The 20,674-nt window shown below is 41.5% G+C and overlaps 1 protein-coding gene and 1 non-coding gene across 5 annotated transcripts in view; one reads left to right on the top strand and one right to left on the bottom strand.

Annotated features, from left to right (window-relative positions):
* htr2cl1 (5-hydroxytryptamine (serotonin) receptor 2C, G protein-coupled-like 1) overlaps positions 1-13,117 on the bottom strand; it is a 206,221-nt gene extending 193,104 nt beyond the window's left edge. For 2 of the 4 annotated variants that reach the window (XM_040012521.1, XM_040012522.1), the window contains exon 1: positions 12,574-13,115. The gene's annotated coding sequence lies outside the window, so the exon portion shown is untranslated. Of the gene's footprint in view, positions 1-12,573 lie in introns of all 4 variants that reach the window. The other 2 variants (XM_040012525.1, XM_040012524.1) reach the window with 2 other exon arrangements.
* A 1,226-nt stretch (positions 13,118-14,343) lies between these two features.
* Positions 14,344-14,416, top strand: trnak-cuu. Its single transcript has one exon. It is a non-coding gene; the product is annotated as a tRNA-Lys (tRNA).
* The last annotated feature ends 6,258 nt before the right edge of the window (positions 14,417-20,674 follow it).

The raw sequence follows: 20,674 nt of genomic DNA, 5'->3' as shown, positions 1-20,674 counted from the left end.
AAGCAAGTATACAGCTGACTCTCACCCATCTCCATCTACTTTTCACCTGCTTCCCATGTCAATCTTACTCTCTCACCTGTCCCTCTTGATTCCACACACTCTCTTTCCCCCAGCTCTCGTTGTCTGTTTTAACTCCCTCTCCCTGTGCACATCCCTCTAGAGTGACAGTCCCAGAGTGGAGAGCTGGAAGGAGATCAAACAGCAAGGAAATTGTAAAATAACTCTGCAGTCAGAGTGGTGCATATGAATGAGAACAGATAGCAGTGGCCACAGCACGTACCAAGTGAAATCTACAAGGAGCCAGATGGGATGTAATTCTCACTTTACCTCGCACTTACATATGATTTCAAAGGATGCTACAGGGAGCAGAAGCAACACAGCTTGATACGACAGTATCACCTAGGATTTGGTACATCTGAGCATACTGGTGAGCTCATCCGAATGAGTTGACACTCTCATATATATATATATTAGGGGTGCAACGATACACAAAATTCACGGTTCGGTTCGGTTTGATACTTTGGTGTCACGGTTCGATATTTTTTCGATACAAAAAAAATGTTCATGCCTTTTTAATTTGTCATTTATTAAAATTATAAATATATATTTTAACTCAAAAGTACAGTTTTTAAATTTAACCCTAACCCTTGTGCGCGTTTTTTATTTTGACAGCGAATGCGCACCTTCGGACCACTTATGTGCAGCCCTGGTTATTTAGCTCGTCATATTGCAGCCACAGAAATTATTTTGTCCATGAAACCATAAAGCTGCACTTTCTTTTTGCCTTATAGTCTCATTTGTCATAACTTCTCCGTTTTGTGGTAAGCTTTTCTTTGGCTGTCACTTCTTCACCCTGACCTGTCTTATTTGGCTCAGCAGAACTAAAATATATATGCTGCTGGTTTTACACACGCACTCACATAAGCTCAGCGATTCTCTGTGCGATCAACCTCTCACATGTTTAAGCTTGCTGCGGGAGATTTCACTTGTCATGTTTGCATAGTAAGCTAACGATTAATAAGACGATGTCAGAGGAATTGGTGCACAAATTATCATCACTCACAGATCAGTGCTGTCGCTCTCTATACACAGTTCGCACGATTGCAAAGTGAAAGCAAAAAAACAAGCGCAAATTCAAACGCGATTTCAATATGTCACATATTGACAGTGGCTCACCGATGCCAATGACATAATTACCCAGCTACATTTCTGAAAGAATGCAAAAGCATTGACATATATTTTTCCTTCCTACGATAGCCCGACGGGCAGGGAAGAGATAGATTTTGGTAGCCCGACTGAAAAAATCGCTAGCCCCAGGACGTCGGGCTAGCGATATTGCAAGCCCTGTATCTGATTGAGGAATCACTCATCTTTGGAAAAGAGAGTTTATTACAGAGAAATGTCTCTTTCCAAAATAAAAGCTATACTATCCGCTTCTTCTGGGCTATATTCTCAGCAGCATAAGGAGAATCATGTGCTAACAGCTGTCTAAATGACTCGGCTAAAGTTAGTAGCATGCTTGTTGTTTTTGTCTTTGCACTAGGATGATGTCGGCGTAAATGTGCAGTCATATTCGTTGTGTTCCCACTAGTGCTTTCAGGTTAATCTCGTTGAAATGACCTTAACGCCACAACACGGCAAATCTCCGTTAACGAGCTACCGCCGATCGCCCCGTGCATGGGGCTAGACGGCCAACACGTTAACGAGCTAACTGCGCTAACACACTAGTTCCCACCCATGTAATTGAGCATTGCATGGCACATCCAACATACTGTTTTACTTTAGTCCATGACTCGCTTACCTTCGGGGTCATACGTCACATGAAAACCAAAATAATTCCAAACGCCAGATCTGAATGAGAGTGGGGGAGGTCCATGTTGCAACTTCTGTCTTGCTAGCTTGCCCTGCGCTCTTCCTTCTGACGATGCTGTCTGTGTTGAGCGCTCAGTGAATCTGCGTTCGACTACTCCGCCTAGGCTGCACTGTCGAGCGCAGATCCACTGAGCGCTCAACACAGACAGCATCGTCAGAAGGAAAGTTGATAAAATAAATTACAAATTTTGTATTGTTCGATACATATGCGTACCGAACCGAAAGCACTGTATCGAACGGTTCAATATCGATATGAATATCGTTGCACCCCTAATATATATATATATATATATATATATATATATATATATATAGATAAATAAATAAATGTTCAGACTGCAACATTCATTAAAAATTACCACACATTATAACCAAGGTATGCATAAGAGCATCTCTGAATGCACAGCAGCAGAAGACCACAGCAGGTGTCACAACTGTCAGCTACAAACAGTTGAAGCTATAGTTTATACATGCTAACCAAAGTTGGACAACAGAAGATTGGAAAAACATTGCCTCATCTGATGAGTCTTGAATCTGATGCATTCAGATAGTGGGCTCAAAATTTGGTGTAAACAACTCGAAAGCGTGGATCCATCCTGCCCTGTATCAACATATAAAGCCGGTGATTTAAATGACTTTGAATGTGGCATGAATTTTGGTGCCACATGATCTGGTCAGAAAATTTTAGAAACTGCTAATCTGCTGGGATTTTCCCACACAAACATCTCTAGGGTTTATGGAGAATGGCTAAAATAGAGGAAATAACTCAAATAACCACTCGCATGAAGAAGATCATCTCAGAATACACTGCACGTCAAATCTTGAAGCAGAAGTGCTACAGCAGCGTAGCACAACACTAAGTGTGACTCCTGTCTGGTATGATGAGTCTCAATTTGTGCTGCAACAATCAGATGGTAGGGTCAAAGTTTGGCACAAACACTATGAAAGGATAGATCCATCCTGTGAGGATGCAGCGCCTTTGGGATGTAACTGAACGGGAAATTCACACCATGGAAGTGAAGTCGACACACGCATTACTGAAGGTAAAAAGTGATCCAACCCAGAATTACCAAGATGTACCTAATAAAGTGATGCTTTAATGTAAATCTAAACATATTTAAGGACATTATTCTAGTAAGGCTGGAAAATATTGAGGGATGCTACAGAAGTATCTGTTTTCGCCTTAAAGTTGGATGACACATGTTTTTGCAGTGGATTGGTGTGAGGTCTATATATTTTATAAAGAATTTATTCGTAAATTAGGATGGAAAATAAGTATTTGGTCACCTCAAACAAGGAAAATCTCTGGCTCTCACAGACCTGTAACGTCTTCTGTAAGAAGCTTTTCTGTCCCCCACTCGTTACCTGTATAAATGGCACCTGTTTGAACTCATCATCTGTATAAAAGACACCTGTCCACAGCCTCAAACAGTCAGACTCCAAACTCCACCATGGCCAAGACCAAAGAGCTTTCGAAGGACACCAGGAAAAGTATTGTAGACCTGCACCAGACTGGGAAGAGTGAATCTACAATAGGCAAGCAGCTTGGTGTGAAAAAATCAACTGTGGGAGCAATCATCAGAAAATGGAAGACATACAAGACCACTGATAATCTCCCTCGATCTGGGGCTCCACGCAAGATCTCATCCCGTGGGGTCAAAATGATCATGAGAACGGTGAGCAAAGATCCCAGAACCACACGGGGGGACCTGGTGAATGACCTGCAGAGAGCTGGGACCAAAGTAACAAAGGTCACCATCAGTAACACACTACAACGGCAGGGAATCAAATCCCGCAGTGCCAGACGTGTTCCGCTGCTGAAGCCAGTGCATGTCCAGGCCCGTCTGAAGTTTGCCAGAGAGCACATGGATGATACAGCAGAGAATTGGGAGAATGTCATGTGGTCAGATGAAACCAAAGTAGAACTTTTTGGTATAAACTCAACTCGTCGTGTTTGGAGGAAGAAGAATACTGAGTTGCATCCCAAGAACACCATACCTACTGTGAAGCATGGGGGTGGAAACATCATGCTATGGGGCTGTTTTTCTGCCAAGGGGACAGGACGACTGATCCGTGTTAAGGACAGAATGAATGGGGCCATGTATCGTGAGATTTTGAGCCAAAACCTCCTTCCATCAGTGAGAACTTTGAAGATGAAACGAGGCTGGGTCTTCCAACATGACAATGATCCAAAACACACCGCCCGGGCAACAAAGGAGTGGCTCCGTAAGAAGCATTTGAAAGTCATGGAGTGGCCTAGGCCAGTCTCCATACCTCAACCCCCATAGAAAATCTGTGGCGGGAGTTGAAAGTCCGTGTTGCTCGGCGACAGCCCCAAAACATCACTGCTTCTCGAGAAGATCTGCATGGAGGGAATGGGCCAAAATACCAGCTACTGTGTGTGCAAACCTGGTAAAGACCTATAGTAAACGTTTGACCTCTGTTATTGCCATCAAAGGTTATGTTACAAAGTATTGAGTTGTATTTTTGTTATTGACCAAATACTTATTTTCCACCCTGATTTACGAATAAATTCTTTACAAATCCTACCATGTGGATTCATGGATTTTTTTTTCACATTCTGTCTCTCACAGTTGAAGTGTACCTCTGGTGCAAATTACTGACCTCTGTCATCATTTTAGGTGGGGGAACTTGCACAATCGGTGGCTGACTAAATACTTTTTTGCCCCACTGTATGTTGCTTAAAAAAACAACAACCTGAAGAGCGGCGTCCGTTTAATTATATCCAAATCATTATCTTAATTTAGTTTTCATTTTCCTTGAGGTACTGTTCTTTTCCCTGGTCTTTTCACATTGTTCAAACCTTTACATTGCTCTGAGAACATTCAATTTATTTCTCATCAGTCTTACATTTTCTTTTTTATTGAACTGCTTTCACTGTGGCATTATACCCGAGGACAAAAAAAAGTTTAAAATGCCCAGCAAAGGCTTTAAGCAGAATCCAAAATGAACCAATCTTGTTTACAGAATCATTTCAGATAATTGAGTTATTCCTCCAGCTGAGGGTGCTTCATGCTAGTAGCATGAAGCTTTATTTTCAGTTTGTCTTTGAACTGAATGTTGAATGTGCCTGCAGTTTGACACTCTGGAGCTTGTGGCAAGAGAATTATTCAAATCAGCATCAGCGTTCTGTGGGTGTTACAAAAAAATGGGAATTTGGTTAAAAAAATAATTTGTGATCGGCTTTTACTTTGTATTGGCTATTTGAAATTGGACTTGGATGTGTGTGTTTTTCTCCATCCTATGAAATCTAACCACTTACAGTAGTGGATCTAAAGGCTGATCATATGAATTACAGAAGATCTTTCAGTTTTCTCACTATGTAAATGTCTGTCTGTCTGTGTTTTCTCATCATGTGATACATGTACAAACTGACTGAAACCCACTGTGTAACAGACAGTTTCAGCCACATACTAACTGTTGTCTCACCATAGTACTTCTGTATAAGTGCTACACAAAAACAGCTGTGGCTGAGGATACTCTTTCATCATATTCACTGTAATATGTGAGTCAGATAATACAAAGAAACCTTAAACGATGTTAAATAAGTGGCCACACATCTTTACAGATAACAAAGCCGTTGGGATTTTCACAACCATACATTGAGGTTGGCAACTGGAATTAGAGCGGATTATTTCTGCCCCTGGTGACCTGGTGAATTTAACTACCAGACAGAGGCAGTTCCATCTAATTTGATCCACACAGCAAAGGACAGAAAAGGTCAAAAAACACAAAAGGCCAGCATCTTGTTTGCCTTCTCTGATTTGTTCTTCTTTTCTCTTTAGTTTAGTTTTTCTCTTTTTTATGTTTTCAAATCCTCTAAGCTCACTGCAGCATGTTTACTTGTCTGTCAGAGACAAACCTCTATACACAAGACATATGAAGCCTCTCAAGGTCTCTGTGATAAAAGTAACCCAAGACTGTATAGTTGGCTCTGTATTCCTGTCTCCTCACCTTTAACCTGGCGTCCACATATGTGGGCATCACATTTTGGGTTATTTAGACCAAAATACTGAATTTTGCTCTACAAGGGCCTGATATCCACTTACGAGGACATTATACTGCTACTGTTCTATCAAAATTTTAAATGAATATCCTCATATTTGGCTCTCATTTTTCTTAAAAACAAAAATAAGGTAATTCTTTGTTTTTACATTCATTGGGCCCCAATATGACCAAATATCAAAGAGAAATTAAAAATGCATGCCGTGGAAGAGTTCAGGTCTTAGGAGGTTAAAGCTGTAATACGCTTTTTTTTTTTTTTTTAGGTTTGCAAAAAATGCAAGTAAAAATAATAATCAAGTTACATGTAAGTTTACTTACATGTTTAAACCTAGGAGCACGCTTAATTAAACCTATTTCAAGGCTAATGCAATGATGTGAAATATGTTTTTTTTTCCAGCCCATTCCTCTATGGTCTAATTTAAGGTTGTTTAAGATGGGACCCTGACTCCAGGTAAAAAAAATAAAATGGCGGGAAAACAGGATTGATTGATTTTAAACCTTTTCTAATTACACTTATTCACCATTTTAGACATTTGTCTTTTTAAATGAAACCCCATGATTTCGTATTTCATGACATTTCCTAAAACAGATTCTTTAATCATGTCGTGAATTTGGGGGTGCATGGGATGAAAAGGAAAACAAAAATATGTCCATTTATACGTAGAACTTTTAAGTCATTTTGATTCCACAGATATGAATGGAAAACACTGCGCTCAATGGTTGTTGCACACCAGGTTGCCTAGTAACATCTACTGAAGTAAGATATTTTGAAGACTGCTCTATCATGAGGCAGGACTAGCTTGATGGGGGATTTTAGTTAGATAAAAGCTGAACAATTATTTTCGGGCACAATAGGGTTGGAGACACATGGAGAATCCGGCACACTGCTGGCTGTGCAGAGCAGCGGGGTAACCCTGGCTTAACCAAGAGAAATCCACAGTGTGGGGAACTAATCTGAGCAAATAATGGGTGAAGTCCCAGGCACAGAAGCTTAATCGGACAGGTTTCAGGTCTGAGGAGCAGAGCTGACAAGGTCAAGGGTTGCAGAAAAGAGAGAAAGAGAAAAAGAAAGCGGTCTGGTAGAAGAGCAGGCAGATGTGCACAAGATGGCAAACGTTCACTGTTGCACAATAAGTCATTCATTACATTGTCTTTCTTTTTTTTGTTGTAGCAACTTGTGAGGCCAGTTTAAAAATTTGGCCCATGAGCTGTTGAATACAAGCGGTTACTGACAAAACCAACGTAACTTATATGCGATATACTTTAACATCGGTAATAAAATAATTTGTGAAACTTATAAAACCCCTAAAACTAAACCTGAAACACTTACTTTCTTAGATCTTACCTTTAATTGCAAAATTCAAGAATGACTTCTTCGCTGTTGTTGTTGCAGGATGAGTCGCACTGGTGATTTGGATCTTAAAGTGTTAAAGCTATACAATCCAGTAACACATGACAGTGTCCAAATACTTTAAGATCAAACTGTAAAACAACTACTGTGTAAAGAAACAGGCTTCCAACATATAAATGTATTGCATTGTTTCTCCAGTGAAAGCCATTAAAGCCTTTCTCTGGAATAATGTTTGGTGATTTAACCAGACTGAAACAGTGTCCTTTGTCATATCTTCAGCCATGTAAATCCTTAATTATTGCGCTATCCATCCATAATTAAATCTCCCCTCTATTTAAGTCCCCGTTGATGCAATAAAGACACAGAACTAAATCCTCATTTGGATTTTTTGATACTACTTCAAACCTTTTTAAATATTAATTTCATACACCTTTTTTGTTTCAACTCCCTATCCTAACCGCACAAGTAATTGGTTTCAGTGTGAAGCACTGCAGGCAGTTTTGATGTCCAGAATACAGACTATCATTCTGATAAGTGTTCAGTGATCAATATTTAAAGATCAAAAGATGATTGCAGCTCATAAAAAAAGTATTTTTCTTACAGTTAAGAGCCTCTTTTAAAAAGTCTGTATTAGAACTGCTTTCACAGCTGGCAATCACTCCTTTTTACTGACTCACAAAAGCATGCCACTAATTCAGAATGTCTTGCAAAAAACAGAGGAAAACAGACATTTTGATAGCTACATTTTCAGTTTTTAAGTTGTTTAAAAAAAAAAAATCTGATATAATTTGACCTTTTTGAAGCAACCACAGCAGGCCTATAATTAAAGGAACACTTTTCAATCAGAGTATAGCATCAAGTCACCTAAACTTCTGGGATATTGACCTGGGCCGCTAATTAGTTTCAGCTGCTTTGATGTTAACGAAATTAACAACAGGTGCAAGATTGAGACAACCCCCACAACGCGAATTGTTTTACAGGTGGAGGCCACTGGCATTCTCTGCCTCCTCATCTTTTCTGGGGTTTTTTTTTACTAGTTTTGCAGCTGAATAGGGTAGAGATCAGCAATCTGTGGACCCTACAGAGATTGCACAGGTAATCCAACTCCTCCAGGATGGCACATCCAGATGTGCCATTGCCAGAAGGTTTGCAGTGTCTCTCAGCAGTCCCACGAACATGGACAAAAGACAGACAGTTATTGTAGGAGAGCTGGACAGGACCATAGACGGTCCTTAACCCATCAGCAGGACTGGTATCTGCTCCTTTGTGCAAGGCAGAACAGGATTAGCACCGGCGGAGCACTACAAAACCTTTAGTGGATCCTGTGCTCAATGATTGGCACTTAGGAATCTGATTGGTGTTTGCCATAGAACATCAGAATTGGCAATCACTGCAATTGTGTCTGAGCTCGCGACCATGCATGAATCTACGGAGGAGAACTAAAGCTAAATGAAACATATTTGTATGGGAACTGCGCAAGAGTGCTGTTCTGCAATCAGGATTCAAATCCACAAGATTGATTCTGTCCCTCATGCAGTAACATGAAGCAACCTAGTCCAGCCTCAGCTAGCTGTGGATCTAAAAATACAGGTAACTGGAGGAAACCACAAAGCAACTGTGGTCAAATTCTAAAGCCTCGATAGAAAAACTAATGTTTAAGTCACCAACAAGCATTAGTCAGAACCTTGCAATGCATTATACGTCCAACTAATTCTCTGATATATTTTCTCTGATATATATTCCAAATGATAACAGGGTAGAAGAAAAATAGTGCTCTTCTTTTTCTTTTTCCTTTCAGGGTTCATCTGCCTCCATCTCACCCTCTCACTTGCATCCTCACACCAACCTTCTGCATGTCCTCCTTCACTACATCCACGAATCTTTTCTGTGGCCTTTACTTTTTCCTCCTGCCTGGCAGCTCCACATTCAACAGTAGTCTATTACAAATAATGACGGGAATCGAGTTCCAGGTGAGACCTGTGTCCAGTTCATCTGAATCATATGCCTCCAAGCGTATCAGTCCCTTTCATCAACGCTGGCATGTTTTTCTGACAAAACACTGACTCAAACTAATAACAGTGGACTTTTTGGACAGCTGAGACACACTTTTTCTCAGCTCTTGTTCTCAGATTGTTCTGCTTTCTTTCTACACTGTGATATGATTAAGAGCGACGTGTCCTGGAAGGCCTGTGAAGGTCTACTTTTGTCCACAGAGAAAACAGATAAAGAATCAAAAATACAAATGATGAAGTGGGCCTACAAAAAAAAGTCAAATACAATGTTGGTATCAATAAAGGATTATCCAAAAATGCAAATACCTGCACACATCTCAGACCCATGTAGTAAAACAGGACTGTCCACAGTCTGACTTTGTGTAATTTGGAACTAGACTGACTTGCATTCTAGGTGAGGCCTCGACTATCCAGGACCCTCTAAATCCATCCTTTAATGCATTACCTACTGCTTAACAAATTCTGGGAGGTGGTTTCTCTGTCCAGCCTGTTCTTCCTGGGGAATACCAAGATGCCCCTTCTCCAGAAAGTTAGCTAGGAGATGTGATCTTTGCAGCAATTGTCTACCTTTAGGGACTTTGCTTGGTTGGACGTGGCCATAACACCTTTCCCACGATCTATCCAGGAGACTTTCGACCCAGATAGATGAAGCTCTTCTGTGGATACCTCTCCAAAATTATGCTATTGTACCATGTTCTAAACAATACGTGGCGCAAATCATATTCTTTTTTATTACCTAACACATCTGAATGGACAGATATATATGATATATATGATCTTTTGTTATGGCAGTCCTGATGCTGAAACCAGTGGTCATGCAGAAGCCAGTGTCCAGACAGTTACAGTTAGGGCTTTAGCTGAAGGAAAAGCACAACACAAATTTGTATTTGTGGACATGCAAAATGTAAATATGTTGTTGACAACATACATTACATTCACTGACACCAATCAACAGATTAGAAGTCGTGACCTCATCACAAATTGCCACGAGAAGTTAACAAAGGCAGCTTGAGATAGAAGGCCTAACGCCGCCTGTCTCTCGACAGGGATTTTAATGCTGCTGAATTCTGTGAAAAGCATTTTTGAAGCTTTGAGAAGCTCAGCTATTTAATCTTAAAGGGTTTTTACCTTAACCCTGACAAAACAATACTAAGTCAATGTCCGAAAGTCAAAGTGCTCCTCAGGGATACAACAGCAGAAAACACAGCCTGCAGGGAGCTGCGCACAGCCAGAAAGATAATTGTATGCAGCACACAGACAATGAATGATTTGCTGCGGTTTGTCCATACATGTCTGCAGAGATGAACACCCCCCCCCCCACGAGTCCACCACACAATCAAATTCCAGTTCATTCCATTCCTAAATCTATTTTCCAGCACTCTGATCTCCTCCTCTACAGTTACTGCTCTTTTCTATCACCCAGTCATTCAGAGAAGGTCTTTTCCTGTAGATTTTTTTCTTGAATTTATTAATCCAATGAAAGGTGTGTGTGTGTGGGGGGGGGGGGGTAGGTGTGGCATTTTCAAAAGGGAATATCCTGAGGCAGAACAAAGTAAGTCCGAGTGTGCGATACAGAGAGCGATATTCATGGATCCATGCCTGTGGCTGGTCTGACGTGCCCAGTCCCTCAGCTAATGAGCCATTCTGAGTCCAACTGTATTTCTAACCATTAGTCAATCACCGTCTCCTCACTCGTCCACTCCGACAAGCACAGTGTGAAAAACGAAAAGAGACAGAGATGGCTGTTTTGCATATCCACTTCTGGTGGCAGGCACGGCAGAAGCAGAAAATGAATGAAATCATGTGCTACGCAGTCCTACCTCAGAAAAAAAAACAAACTTAGGTTTTTGGCAGGTGGGGGTGTTGAAAGTCAATTACTGAGCATTGGAGCATGTTTGTCGATAAATGGAAACTGCAGTATTTAATCACCAGTGGGAATCAAACCCTCACTTTAACACTGGGAGAGCCACACTAAAGCAGCCAAATGAAGCAAGCCTTAGGAATTATGGCACTGCAGAGGAAGAGAGGGAGAGAGAGAAACAGACACAAACATGCAGACCGAGAGAGGACCAACCCTTTGCCAATATCGCCTTCCATTTTCATGCCAGTAGAGCCAGCAGGTGCTTGAGCATTCAGGGTATGAGAAATGACTTTGAAACTGAATAAATATCTGTCTCTGTCGTGAGCCCTGTTAAATACGAGTATCCTGATGAGTTCATTTTATAGCCACAATTCTTCTGTGCTGACACATGTCAGAGTTTCACACCCCATCAGCGGAACACCAACCCATTTTGGGCTCCCAAAATTATTTGCACGCAAGCCACAGCAGCAGCAGCAGCAGCAGCCAGGCGCTTCCACCACATACTGCGTGTTTAACGACACTTGTGGCTCCTTTTCTCTGGGGGGGTAGTAGAGCTGAAGGAATTATGTTGTTGAAAGGCGAGTGTAAAAAAACAGGAAAAAAGAAAAACAGGTCCCAAAATGTCCCAAAGCGCCCTAATCCTCCCTGGAGACAGGTGGATTAACGGACGTTCAATGAATAAACACGTGCGCACGCGCCACACTGTGTGTGTATGTGTGTGCGCGCGCACGGGTGCTGGATTATTTCATTCCCAGTTTGGTGCAGGTATTTGCTGCTGAGCGGAGCAGGGACGTACACGCGGACGGCCACACCCGCTCTGACTGAGAGCCAGCGGCGCGCGAGGACAGACCTGAGCACACCCTTTTTGAATGTCATCATTCCGCCCCCATGCAAAGGAAAGGAAGGAAAACAAAAACAAAACAAAAAACGTGGAAAGCAACAGAATCCCACTTTGTTTCAACGAAAAAAATAAAAATAAAATAAAAACTTGACATAATGTTCCAGTAACTAACTCGGAAATATCAGAAATAGTAATAGTATAGTCCAGTTTAGATTACATGTTGTAACCGTGACGTTTTTATTTTCTCTTCACATAAAACAATGCGACGCGTCAACACAGCAGTAACTCGGCTCCATTCATCTGCAAAGTTTCCTCATTTGTTCACGTTTTTTTCTTTATTATGTGCGAACAACGATGCTACTCTGCGGTTGTGACCCCTGTGAGGGCCGGGTACTCTAACTGAGATTAAAATGACTTTGAAAAGTTGACTCATAACGCCTTCAGCATGCCGTCTGTACTACGTCCTCCAACTTTCTCCGTCTATTCCTCTTCAAATACCTCCAGCAGCGCAGATGACCTCTGCTGTTGGTGTCAAGGATGCAAGGGCGCGCTTGAACATCCCCTTCAGCGCATTTAGGTAATTAAAAATAAGAAAAAAAGGTGTACTCACCAGTGAAGACTGTTTGTTGTTCTGCCTCCCTGCAGTTTGAGCTCTATGTCTAATTATAGCTGGGCAACATCCTCCTTATATTCTTATTGCTGGCTACAGTACGTCCATGTCCTCTCTCTCTCTCGGGGTTTACGACTCAGTCTCCGTTTCTGGTTTATCTTCTGAGTGGGGGCACGCAAATCCTCCAGCCCGGGATGTGCGTCTGCCTCCTGGGCAGGGTTTTGTCAGTTTGTCCCGGAGACAAAAGCAGCAGCAGTAGCAGCACAGGAGGTGGACCGGGGCGGACGCACCGGACGCGTTCTCCTTTCCATTGTGCGCGCACCGAGACGCGTCCTGCAGCCACGCACGAGGGGAAAGTGACAATCAATCCTGGCTCAAGTTCAAGGCAAAGACAGGGTTTAATAACTGTAGTGGAGGATGCTGGGAGGTAAGTCTCTTTCAAGGAAAGTTTAAACACTGAAGAGCCAAGCGTTGAGGAGGATGAGAGAGGCAGCAATAAACTGGCAACTGACTGAAGCTGAAGGGAGGGAGGGACAAAGAGAGAGAGAGAGAGAGAGAGGGAAAGAGCACTGCAGACTCGGATTCGCTTCAGCGACCACGAGTTGATTACTGGTCCCGCACATTTTCATACTTCTACCGTCACTAGAGACGAGTTCATGCTAATTTTGAAGTCTTGTCACGGTGTGTAAATTCCGTGAAGCTGCACAACGAGTGTTTTATATTTCTGTTTATCTGTGCTGTTTAATTGTGCCACATGATGCAGTGGATCACACAGAGAGACAAATCAACTTACTTATATATAAAAATAGAATATGGTTGAGTTCATCCTATTTCTACTTGGAAATTGTTTTTTCTTTCCTTGTGAGCCAGGTTTTGTCACCATTTGAGGTGGCAGCCTATTAAGTAAAGCATTGATTCTTGCAGAAAAAATATTCTTCAACTCAATAAACATGAAGCAAAGATTTTAAGTAAAATGCAATTGAATATATTAATAAAAATAAAATGTTTATTTATTCAGTTATTTAACCAGTAAGGAAAACATGCTTGGTATAAAGTGATTATACACCAATCATCCATCATCCATGCATCCATCCATCTTCTTTCACTTATCTGGGGCCGGGTCACGAGGGCAGCAGCCCAAGCAGAGAAGCCCAGCCCTCTCCCCAACCACCTCCTCCAGCTTATCTGGGGGAAGACCAAGGTGCTCCCAGACCAGCCGAGAGATATAATCCCTTCAGTGTGTCCTGGGTCTGCCCCGGGGCCTCCTCCCGGTGGGACATGCCCAGAACACCTCACCCAGGAGGCGCCCAGGAGGTATCCTTGTCAGATGCCCGAACCACCTCAGCTGGCTCCTTTCGATGTGGAGGAGCAGCGGCTCTACTCTGAGCCCCTCCCAGATGGCTGAACGTCTCACCCTATCTCTAAGGGAGAGGCCAGCCACTGTTCGGAGAAAGTTAATTTCCAACACTTGTGTCTGCGATCTAATTCTTTCGGTCACTACCCACAGCTCATGACCAGAGGTGAGGGTGGGTACATAGATCGACCGGTGATTTAAGAGCTTTGCTTTTACAGTTGGATCTCTCTCTTTACCATGACGGACCAGTGCAGATGATATGATATGCTGGGTGGTGCATTCTGACCAAACATCATCTCCAGTTTGATCTCCTCTGTTCAGATCCAGTTATGCTGTCATGGTCCTTTCAGAGAGAAGAGCCCTTCTCATGGTTCAGCTTAACATATCTTATGATATTTCCTAATGCAGCAGCTCAAGCCCAGCTCGCTCAGTCAGTAGAGCATGAGACTCTTAATCTCAGGGTCGTGGGTTCAAGCCCCACGTTGGGTGTGGCTGCTTTAAGACAGGACTTGTCAGGTAAAAGCATGATTGTTCTAAGCATCACATCTGACAGGCTTGAAATGCTTGAAAACATCTTTCATCCAGTGTAGTTGTGTACTTGAGGTAGGAGGACATGGAGTGACGCTGCTAACACCCAAACATGAAGCAGCTAAATCTAGTCAAATACTCATTTTATTACTTAGACCTGGCTTATACATTTGGGTTTTGTTTTGCTTTTTCAGTTCAGCTCTGGTAAACCATTAGACAAAGCCATTTCCTGGACAGCTGTACACAGACGGGGTGGAGGGCTGCTGATTTCATCTGGGGGTATTGTCAGGTTGAGAAAGTCATGGAGGAGGAACTTCTGATAGCACAGACTGACATGAATTAATCTGGCAACTTTCTCGATATTCTGATATTCTCAATATTTCCTGGAGGGACTTGATACGTTTAGACACTTTTTCTGAGAACTCTGAAGTTCAACATTTGGAAAGATCCATTTGGAAACAGGAGATTGTTGAAAATTTTTGCATGTCATCCTTATACATGATCCTCTGCCTCAGCCACCACCTTTACTACTTGCCTAGTCCTCCCACCTGGTTAGTTCTGCCAGTTAGCTAGCACCACTATAGCTATTAGTCAATATGATTGCTAGCAGCAAGTTAAACTTTTAGCATTGCTTTGCCTGACACTTAGTTGGCCAACAGAGGAGCAGTTTAGGTAGAAAAATTGTCCTTGAATTGTCTGATAACCTGATTGGCCTCTCGTCCACCTTAGAGTCAGTTGTGTAGGTCAATCCTCAGACTGCCAGCGATCTTCTGTCTTCTGGTTCATGGCAGGTTTCTTAAAGCTCTGGTCTCCAGGATTTTGATCACCCCACAACCTGCACTTAACTGAACAATTCAGCTCACCCAGCTTTCCCCAAAGAGGATCCAGCCTCACTACATCCCGCTGGCCAGTAGACGTATTCCACATTCAACGGCTGCCCTGCCTTTAGGCCATCTACCTGAAGTCTCTGTTTCTCCTGCTCACAAACCACAAAACCATCCACTGGATCTGTGCATGTGCTCACCAGCCCTTGGGCTGTCTGCCTAAGATCTTTGGCTCTTCTCTCAGTTGACCAGTTATCAGACCTGCCTTGCAGCATTTTCCTTCTTTCAATGCCCAGATTTTCTTTGCCTGCTACTATTGTGGTGTTTGCCTGCCCTGACTGCTTGTAATCTTGTACTCCTCCACCTGCCCTGCACCATTTAATTAATCTCTGTACAACATGACTGTAGGTCTAATCAGCCAAAATAACTAAAAACTTCTGTGTGGTTGTGCAGATTCACAAACAGATTATGGAAAAGTGAATACTATTCAAAAAGATAAGAGATTTTCAGATGCATACTAACATAGGTGCACGTATACACACAGGCTTATACTACAGCTACCCATTTCTTTAGTTGAGATTACACTGAGATTAATTTCCTGTAGATTTACATAACTGTTTGTCAAATCTTACCATTATTGTTACTTTTACAGCTCAATCTGTGTTACAGACAGAGCTGAAACTAAATGTAGTTCAGTCTGCTACATACAAACCATTGATTCACATGTCACAGGAAATTTCTCCTTAAGGATTTTTCTCATTTTGTCAATGTGTAAACAAATTTAGGCCCCGAAAACACACAATAAGCTGAAGCATTGTAAATCCGTACAGGAATTAACCTCCCGTCTCTATAGCTTTAAAATTAATTAACCTTTACCAATGAACTTAAATATTTATTAAACATAGAAACTTTAATTTAATGTCAGAATGACAAAGCACTGTAATAAATTCAGCAAAAATTGCATGCATACTTTGTCAGATAATGCAGAGCAGATATTTCTATGTCTTACAGTAAAGAAGTGAAGCAGCAGGACAGCTTGATCTTTATTCCTCTTCCATGCTGTGTTATGCATCATGCTACACTTGTTTCTTGTCAGAGGATAAGGGCTGCCTGCCTCTTTTCACATCTTCAGCTCATATTGTTTATTTCTATATGCTATACAGATCACACAAAGCCCACAAAACCTCCATGACAACAAATGTAGTGGTCAGCACCATCATGACCTGCACCAGAGGAAAAAGAAGACAAATGGATGTGTGGGACATTTGGTAGATATAGATGTTCACTCAGTACAACATGCATTTATATTATATGCCAAAATGCATGTTGGTATTTTTGTTATTTAGATAAGGCTGGTCTGTGATGTTTCACTGTGTGACACCGATGACATAATAACCATCATAGAGAAAAATTACCTGAGAATTTACATTTTTTTTAAAAATTCATTTATTTCAGTTTTTTTATACAGTATCAAATCACAACTTCAGTCACCTCAATGTGCTTTATATTGTAAGGTAAACACTCTACAATAATAGATACAATCAAACTACCACCTATGACCGGCAGGCACTTAGCAACAGCATAAAATGAAGTCACTATATAGTTGTGTACATAGACCTCTTTACACAGAGAGTTGAAAGTGCATGGATAAATAGTTTTAGACACAACCTATATGACACGAGTAAGAGAATCAGGCCATATGCATTCACTGGACACTTCCACCCTAATAGTATCAGTCTGGACCCGTTTTGCTTTCACAGTTGCTTTAATTCTTAATGGCACAGATTCAACAAGGTGCTGGAAACAGAGATTTTGGTCCATATTTACATGACAGCATCACACAGTTACTGCAGATATGTCAGCTTCTCGCCCATGATGAGAATCACCTGTTCCAACTCATCACAAAGGTGCTTTATTGGACAGGGTGACGGTGGAGGCCAGTTTGAGATGATTTGAGCTTTGTGACACTGTGTGCTACCCTGCTGGGATCAGCCAGTAGAAGATGGTACACTGTGTATATAAAGAGATGGACATGATCAGTAACAATACTCAAATAGGTGGTGTTGTTTAAATGAGGCTCAGTTCGTTCTAAGGGGTTCAATGTGGCTTCACCATTACACCCCCACCATCCTGAACTGTTGACAAGGCAGAATGGTTCCATGCTTTCATGTTGTCTATGCCAAATTTGGACCCTGCCATCTAAATGTTGCAGCAGAAATGAAGAGTCATCACACCATATTTTGGTGAGGTCCTGTGAACTGTAGCCCGAGTTTCTGACAGAAGTGACACTTAGTGCGGTGCAGAGCTGCTGTTTTTTGCGTCAAGGTTTGACATGTCATGCATTCAGAGGTGCTCTTCACCATACTTTGGTGCTAAGTGGTAATTTGAGTTATTTTCTTTCTTTCTTTTAACCATTCCTGTGAACGATGGTTGTTTTGGAAAAGCCCACCAGATCAGCAGTTTGGGCAAAACTCAGAGCAGCTAATCTGGCACCATCAGTCATGCCACATTCACTTAAGCCACTTAAATCACATTTCTTCATCACTCTGATGCTCAGTGTGAACTTCATCGGGCCTTCTTGACCAGAATTAATACAGTGATTTGCTTTCATATGACTGGCTGATTAGATATTTGCATTATCAAACAGGTGAACAGATGTATCTTAAAAATTCAATTCAATTCAATTCAATTGTATTTATATAGCGCCAAATCACAACATAAGTCGCCTCAAGGCGCTTCATAGATACAGAGAAAAACCCAACAATCATATGACCCCCTATGAGCAAGCACTTTGGTGACAGTGGGAAGGAAAAACTCCCTTTTAACAGGAAGAAACCTCCGGCAGAACCAGGCTCAGGGAGGGGCGGGGCCATCTGCTGTGACCGGTTGGGGTGAGAGAAGGAAGACAGGATAAAAGACATGCTGTGGAAGAGAGACAGAGGTTAATAACAGATATGATTCAATGCAGAGAGGTCTGTTAATACATAGTGAGTGAGAAAGGTGACTGGAAAGGAAAAACTCAATGCATCATGGGAATCCCCCGGCAGCCTACGTCTATTGCAGCATAACTAAGGGAGGATTCAGGGTCACCTGGTCCAGCCCTAACTATATGCTTTAGCAAAAAGGAAAGTTTTAAGCCTAATCTTAAAAGTAGAGATAGTGTCTGTCTCCTGAATCCAAACTGGAAGCTGGTTCCACAGAAGAGGGGCCTGAAAACTGAAGGCTCTCCCTCCCATTCTACTTTTAAATACTCTAGGAACAACAAGTAGGCCTGCAGAGCGAGAGCGAAGTGCTCTGATAGGGTGATTATTACAATTTTTACTACTATAAACTATGCCAATGAACAAAACCATAAAGAAAATTATAAAAAAAAAACAACAACTAAAGAGCAGCAAAGGTTCATTTTATATGACTACTGAACATCTCCATTTTGAACTAATAAAATAATAAAGTCTGTCATCAATTTCAGAGGTCAGTTAATCACCACAATGGTTTGCAGGATCACATTAGACAAAACTAGAAGAGACTCAACTTTCAATTTCTCAGAAATTCTCAATAATTGCACACAGTTCAAAACTCCAACAGAACTTCTTGGCTCATATATTTTACTGACTCCAGTTAAACAAACACTGTTTTAGTTTCGAATCACTGCTTGCTGAGAAGTCGCAGTTTTATTTATTTAACCTCAGTGAGCGCAGCCAGAACACATGTTTTCCAAGCACAAGTTGGCAAAAAAATATTGTTTTCTATTTATGAGTATGGACTTCATCAAAAGTATATCTGGCCATCGAGCTCGCGTTTGTAGCAAGATGGCTCAGCTTCACAGATTTTCCCCGTCCTTGTATTTTCCTTATCGCTCTGCGTCAGGCTCACACTGCTAAACCATAAAATTTGCACTTCTCTCGCTTTTTACATTAAAGTTTAAGTAAGCCAGAAAACATTTCGGGCTTAACAGCAGCTCTGCCCTCAAGAAATGTTTGCATATCTAAAACTGTAATCTGCACTGCTTTAACTTCCCTCGGATAAATAGGTTTATTGATAACGTTGCCTGCGGTGTAGCTGGTTTCATTTTCACCAGGCTGGGATGAGATTGAATTAAATATTTATTTGTGTGGCATCACAACTGATGCAAATAGAATGAGTGGTATCAGAGTCCTCCAAATAAGTTATTTCTGTGTACTCCAAGTATTTCAAATACTAATAAGCACTTTATTACTCCTCAACATCAGGTTCCCCATTTTGCTTTGGTTAAAAATGTTGGATGTTGACTTTCAGACATATGAAACAGAATCATATCCATGTTTAAATCATCACTTTAATGTTGCAGTGATGACTGGTTGGATGGCTGATCGATCAGATTTACCTCCAACAGAAGTATTGCCATTTTAAGCCTCCTTCTCATTTTAAAGCTTGAAGTCATTTCATAATCCTGAACGCACCCTGGGCAGCCCTATCCCTCCATGTCTGTTTTGACATTCTGCTTTTACATGACAGGAAGTTGCTAGTGGTAGCTGTATCACTGCTGCTGAAGCTTTTACACTTCTCTAGCACCCAATTACGCTATTTTACAGCTTCCCCCAAAATTACGTCTACCTGAGGCTGAAAAATACCCCTGAAGTGTAATTTAGATTATGTTATAGATAAAGCTCCTCTTATAGGCTAGAGTAATGAAATTATTCAAAGGTTAAATGCTCCTAAAGCTCCATATAGTCCTGGATTGATATGGAATAATTTGGGATGTGTGGTTGTTTTTAAAAGATGAAGCAATCGTATGGACAATGAAAGATACAAAAATAGGGTAATAAGTAGTAATAAATGGATAATAAAGATACATTTGCTAACCTGTATCTATGCTGGGACCTCCATCATGACAGTCAAAAAAAGACACAGTATCAACATGGAAGATTTATAACATCACATGGGGATATGATGAGGCCTGCTTGGAAGTGTCAAATGCATGGGAACTGTAAAGGCAATGCACTAAAACAGAGAGCGAGAGAGAGCAGTTAATAAAGTATATCTCATTCACCCAGCCACACATTCAAACACCCTCACCACTGGTAGTGGAGCTTGTTTACCTTTGCTTGGCCTTCCTACAGAAAATCGAGCGGCGCACAGCAAGAGGCCAGAATGTCTGGCTCAACCACAATTCCAGCAGACCGGTTCTGCACATCTAATTAGGAAATCTACAGGACGTTTAGCTGCAGCTTGCCATGCATCTGCAAACTGCTTTGCAGATCCACCGCCATTCCAGCTCATCCTTTTCATTCTTTGTCTGATTTAATCAGTGTCACATGTTTTGTTGCTGATGTCTGGTCCATGTAGGCCAAGGGAAGTGCTCATGGAAGATGCTGGAATGTTTGAGACCCATGTAAAGTATTGTTGGTAATGCATG

This window comes from Simochromis diagramma, unplaced genomic scaffold, assembly GCF_900408965.1.
Source record: "Simochromis diagramma unplaced genomic scaffold, fSimDia1.1 OVJJ01000612.1, whole genome shotgun sequence".
Taxonomy (NCBI): domain Eukaryota; kingdom Metazoa; phylum Chordata; class Actinopteri; order Cichliformes; family Cichlidae; genus Simochromis; species Simochromis diagramma.
The sequence above is the reverse complement of the archived record's forward strand: the minus strand, read 5'-3'. Positions and strand labels throughout refer to the sequence as shown.